Below are 6,244 nucleotides of genomic sequence, written 5' to 3'. Positions count from 1 at the left end.
AATAGTTCCAATATTTCCAAAACGCATCAGTGTCCAATCTATGTTTTTGTGCGGACGGATTCAACCGGTTGCGGAATGTTGTCACTTTTACACTTCGATACAAATCAGCAGAACATGATGACAGGCTGTATGTTTAACCCTTACTGTGCCAGAGAGGTCCTGATGGCGTGATTAAATGTTGCTTATAAAATAGCCTACTACTGAAAAGTTACAAAGTAAAAATATCAGTGTATTAATTAATTTATTTATTGTCAACAGCTGGCCAGAAACTTGATTCGTTTGCAGCTGTTCTTTAAAAAAGGTAGTGAGGACGTTTAATATAGTCTTTTTTTTTTTTTAGCTATTTAGTTGCACGATTTGTGATATTTACTGAATTGGACATAAAATGGTTTAGAGAGCATATGTTGCATTACGCATTGCCGCTCACGTCATAATGTCATTAAATCTTACAATGTGATCTTTGTGAAAAATAATTTTAACGCGCATTTTCAAATTGAACATTAAATATCAATCAAGGATAACATGTTTATCTAATTCATGACTGTCTTTTGACAAGTTAAATTACACATTCACACCATAACATTGCATTAGAAGCTAAATCCGCGCCGTGAACGGAGAAAGCAGAGACAAGTAGGCAGACACTTGTTGCCGAAGCCACGAGTGAACAGACACAGAGCTAAAGCGGGACTTATTGAAACTGACAGTAAAATATGGGATATGCACGCCTTTACCAGACAGGTATGCTAATTATGTAAACAGGATACAGTTTAAAAGTCGTGAAAACAATAGCCTACCAAATAAACATAATAGGATACAGAATGAAATAAATCAATACTATTACGAACGTAACATGTTCAATATGTATTGTATGACAATATAACAATAAAACGTTTTTCTGCTTTTGTGATAAAGAATATTTAAATATAGCCAAACGAAATGGCAAATCAAAAAGTAGGTGTCTCTTGATATAAAATATTAATTATTTAAAGCTAAAAGTAAGAGCCATGCTTAAATACATTATTTTAGATGATTATTTTAAAGTCAGACGAGAATAAAATAAGCACATAACTCTCCTATGCTGAGTTTTATAGTCATTTAGAATATTAAGTGATAACTTGAAATAATATCGAATTAATTATGCGAACGTCATTTTGACAAACCAAAAAAGCCTGTGAAATGTTAATATAAAATCACATTCTAGAGGAGAAACTGCCCATTTATGATCAATATACTTCCTGGTTTAGTGATTAAACTCTTTTTTTTTCTGACACTGAAAATGCCGTTTCCACAGTTACTCAACAGGCCTATCGAGTGCATTTCATGCACATTTTAAAGATCGTTTATTGAAAAATATGGGCAACATTTTTTTTTTTCTTTGCATGTAAAGTGTTACCTGCAGCACGTTGTTGAAATTGGACTAATCAATAGTCTTCTTTGATCTCTGGGCTAAAACCTCGACAGAGACTGATTTGGATTGGGAAGAGATTAACCACACATGGGAATGGTAATGGTTTTCTATGTATATACTTAAGGAAGTAATGACATCAACAGAGTCTCTGCAATTACGCCAGGTTTATTTTTCCTGCTGTACACATCTAAACCGACAAGAATGTAATCATGCGCTGAGCTCTTATCACACATGATTTAAAAAGCGTTCATGCTGGAAAACTTTTCACAGCACTGCCACTGTTTACTGCCAAAACAACGAGGCGTCGGAAAACCAATGACCACTTCCATTCCCAATAATTTTACTGATGAAAATCATCGTTAAAAGTTTTTCAGGAGATGCAGAGAAGTGTCTATGCGCATCAGCTTCGACCAGAAGACATTTTCATTAGTTAAAAATAGCCTGGTGCCAAACTTTTCTGCATGATCTGCTTCTGTCAGCTTTTGTGTCCTTGAGACGGTGTCCGCTGGAAGACAATGTGTCTAATTGTGTTTCCAGGTTCTTAGGAAATTAATATGTTCCTGCAAAAAAGATAACGCAAACCTTTGCAATACCTCTCACATATATGAAACCAGATGATCCTCTAGGGCTGATCATTAAATGACCGTTGCTCTTTTTTTCAGCTTTTACATTGTTGCTCCTTCTTTTCATCTTTTCATCATCTCTCTGCATCATCTCTTCTGCTATATTTAGCCAGTAGACTGAGGCCTTGGCGCCAGACCGTTTAAGACCTGTCAAAGTCCCTCATATTTCCCCTTGTCACATGTAGCCTATACCAGCTAGCAGCCCCCTCTCTCCTCCTTTCTCTCTCCTCCGATCTTCCTACCACGCACACCCTGTATACATTTCCCTAAGTCTCCTCTTTTTTATTAGGACAGTGTATTTGATATGTTCGTGCTTATTTTGCCAAATCGTACAATTTGCTTTTCGCATAGCCCATTTCGTATCATCCAACCGAGTCAGCAGAACCTCCTCTGGACGTGGACATGCTGTATCTGATGGATGCTCAGCAACAGTTTTAGAGACAGCTCTTGGTGCTCTGCTTCTTCTCCACACTCTCATTTTGCCCAAAAGTATATTGACAAACTCCAAAACACGTAGCATGTTGCTTTCACTAGGCTATTAACGAAGATCCCAGATAATCTTTATCCTCACATAAACCTGTTGATTTTAATAGATTTACAACAAAACATTATTTTCTTGAATGAGAACCAAAACCAAATCAAACTCATATTAGAGATAGGCTATACGGATTAACATTAGGTTTAACTTTTTGAAAAAGTAGTCTACTAATAGTGAAAAAAAGCTTCCTATTTCTGTAATTATGTTGTATTTTTACAAGACAGGTGACATATGCTGAAAGCGAGTCTCGCTTATCTTTATAGTAATTTAATAAAGGGGACACATACAGTTTGTAGAGATCATAGGTTTCCGGGTTTTAGGCATTTAGGGCAAAAGGGAAGATACGAAATATATGCACGGGCATCAGTGATCGCTGCAAAAAAAAAAAAAAAAAAAAAAGAAAAACCGAAAATATGTTTTAGTTTTCTCGGTGGAAATGGTCAGTTGTTATTCTTGCAATGTTTTATTAAATATTCAATAGTATCAGGAAATCCTTAAGTTTAATGCTTTAATAATTCTGAACTTCCAGAATCCACTCAAAATGACTTATTATTATTATTATTATTATTATAAAGACGCTTAAATTGATTTGGTCGAAGCAGGGCTGATGATTATTAGAAGCTACACCTTTCTCAGGTAACAGGTGGGGGCGCTCTAATGACCTCAGGGAAGAAGTTTACCTGCTTCTGCAGCCCGTTCACTGCCGTGTAAAGTCATCAGAGACCAAATCAAACCATAAAATGTTGTCTAGTATGGAAATCCTGGTCTTTTCTCTCATTTTAATATTTTTTTCTAGCATGGGTTTAGCACCCTGAGTGCTTAACTCGGTTATTTTATACTAAATAATGTTAAGTAGCCTATTACACATTGATAATTGTATTTTGCAAGCATTAGATCCGCACCAACTGAAAATAATAGTCTCTGTTTAATGCGTTAGTCGTAGTAGGGATAACCTGTTGATACAGACTTACATTGTGTAACCCAAAACCTTTAAAATGTTATAATCACAAGAAATAACATGTACAGGTATAGATGTATCTAGTTGTTAATACCACACTGTATTAGTAATTACATCAGTGTTTTAATTGTTTCCTTTATGATGACACACACACAAACACACACATACAAACACACACGCGCGCGCACATACTTTTGTGTTGTGTGATGCTGACTTGGCTGAAGCCTCATGCTGCAATACACGCAACAAGTGCTTACCCCTTTGTAAATTTTAAAGTTATTTGTAGTTGATTTATATTTCCTTCACATCTAATGTAATTACACACTAACCGTGCTTATTACTAAACATATTTGTTTCCATGCATTTAACAAACAATTGCTGTCTGTTTACTTTTTTAGTATAATCAGAAATTAACAAGGAACTAATTTGCTGCATATTTTATGAAAATACAATTTATCCTAATTTAGTTTTTCTACTATTGAATCGTGTGTAGCCCTATATATAAAATAGGACTTATCATTCGTTAAATAATTGTTCATTTATTTGTATTTCTTCCTTTCTGTGGCACACGTGCTGTTATCCTGCTGCTTTAAAACAGCAATCGAAGACTAGATGTTATTACTCTGAACATTAGTGCTGATTATATTAACTCACGATTAGCAAATAGCCTGACGTATTTTTTCTCTCCAAGAATATTCGTCAAATACAAAGGCATTTAAGTCATATGATCACCTCCGATGAGAAATGTGTCGTGTGCAGCGTGAATAAAAAAATAAAAAAATTCTACATTATATTTGCATGCACGATTTGCAAGTTTCCTGCTTTATAATTAATTACATTAAATATATATGCATTTTTTTAGGCTAGACTGCTAAATAATGGTTTTCCACAGACTGCTTCAAATAGGAAAGTTCAACTTGTCATTGTAATAGGATACAAAATAAGGGATGAGAGGGGAATTCTTAATTTATAACATCAATAATATAAAACCACCACCCTTTCACAATCAATCTGGCTCTATTCAGTGAGAATGACTTCAAGATAAAGGAAGATTGTTCTCACTGAGTCTGTAAGCATCGAGCAGACGCCCATCGTTTCGATCAGGACGCTGATCCAGGTGTGGGATCCTGAAGATAAGTTGATCTAATCGAGGCTATTCAGCAGCTAAATGAGAATAGTGTATGTCACACATTAATGTCAACACTGACCCCTTTAATCCTCCAGGAGCTGTCAGAAATGATCCAGTTTCCCGTCTCTCAAACAGTTGTGCATGGAGATGAGTGCTTTACACGCCTCGTCTGATTGACAAGTAACAGGCTTTTACAACACGAAGCGATTACAAAATGATACTGTTTACGGTTTACTGGAAGACAACAGACAACCTCCCGTCATCCAGCCCCTGGAAACACGTTGTTTTATTCGTGTATGTAAATATGCATGTCGTATAGGCCTATGAAGAATACAGCAAATAAAATATGTGGTGAACTTTAGCTCACTCGAATAATTTGCATCGTAATATTTTTTTTTCTCACAAAAGCAAGAAGGTGCATTTCTCAACATTATTTTCAGACAAAGAGTGTCTTTAAAATATAATGAGTGGGATTGTACAATGTAAATAACATGTCTGGATATAGTCTACAGCCTTTTCCAAAAAAAAAAGGAAACAGGGTTGACAGTTTTTCATGACTACAAGGTGTTATATATAAGCTCTGTTTATTGAATAAAAGATATTTGCATTATATTTTGTATACCTAACACAATATAGTGAGAGACACTTGCTACTTGAATGATGTTTATTAATAAAGGTTTTTTAAATTTTAACAAGGTTGGGTTTTTTTTTTTATAAAAAAATGCATAATGCAAATAAAATCAGCGAAGCCACTGCAAAGTACAAGCTTTTCTTTGCACAACTTGATGCAGATGAAAAACAAGTTACTGGATTAAAAAAAAAAAAATACCTACAAGAAACAGTAAAATACTCCAATATACTTTATTCTAAGGTGGTTGAGGTTCTTGTTCTCGAATTTATTCCCCTTTAAAGAAAGCTTATGTTTTCTGTTTATGGTTCAAGAGGAGCAGCCATTAGTTCAGTTAGTAGTTAAGGGATGCATGACCTCTGAAGGGGGGAGAGACCTGCAGTCCTGCCAGAAAACAGCCTGTTACTGAATGGAGCTCGTTCCCATTGGGATACATGGAGTCTGGAGGATTCCAGGAGTGTTTTGGAACAAACAGCCACAAAATCGTACATGGATTGCCAACAAGCCTTGACAGATTGACTCATGGTAGATTGTGTATCAGTGCCACTGCAGACTGTTTATAGATTAATGCTGCTTTAACTAAATGTACAAATTTGCACAGCAGCCTTCTGACCCCGCAGAGAGGAGGAAACCTCTGACACTCCTCACTGAAATGCTTGCTATCTTCTGTTGGTATTTATAGGCTGTCGCTCCGGTGATAAGGTGGCACTGGGGGTCTGGAGGGAGACAGAGAGGAACGAGGGCTGACCTGAGCTCTGCCACTGTCCTCTACACCGTCTAGATGACCACTTCACGTCACCTTTGAGACACTGTGGGAAGCATTCCAGTTTAAGGGTGATTGTGTGCGTGTGTGTTTGTTTTTAAAGGTGGAAGTGATGAGAAGACGCCTGAAGATGCTGGAGAGGATGGAAAAGTGAAAAAAAAACTTTTGCTTTGCATAAAAAAATCTATCTGCTTGTT

General features: G+C 36.1%; 1 long non-coding RNA gene across 1 annotated transcript; it reads left to right on the top strand.

Moving 5' to 3' along the window:
- Positions 1–18: 18 nt before the first annotated feature.
- On the top strand, positions 19–6,209 carry LOC113095077 (uncharacterized). Its single transcript, XR_003288268.1, has 2 exons — positions 19–738; positions 5,967–6,209. It is a non-coding gene; the product is annotated as an uncharacterized LOC113095077 (long non-coding RNA).
- Positions 6,210–6,244: the final 35 nt, after the last annotated feature.

The sequence above is a fragment of the Carassius auratus genome, unplaced genomic scaffold, assembly GCF_003368295.1.
Source record: "Carassius auratus strain Wakin unplaced genomic scaffold, ASM336829v1 scaf_tig00215601, whole genome shotgun sequence".
NCBI classification, from domain to species: Eukaryota; Metazoa; Chordata; class Actinopteri; order Cypriniformes; family Cyprinidae; genus Carassius; species Carassius auratus.
The sequence above is the reverse complement of the archived record's forward strand: the minus strand, read 5'-3'. Positions and strand labels throughout refer to the sequence as shown.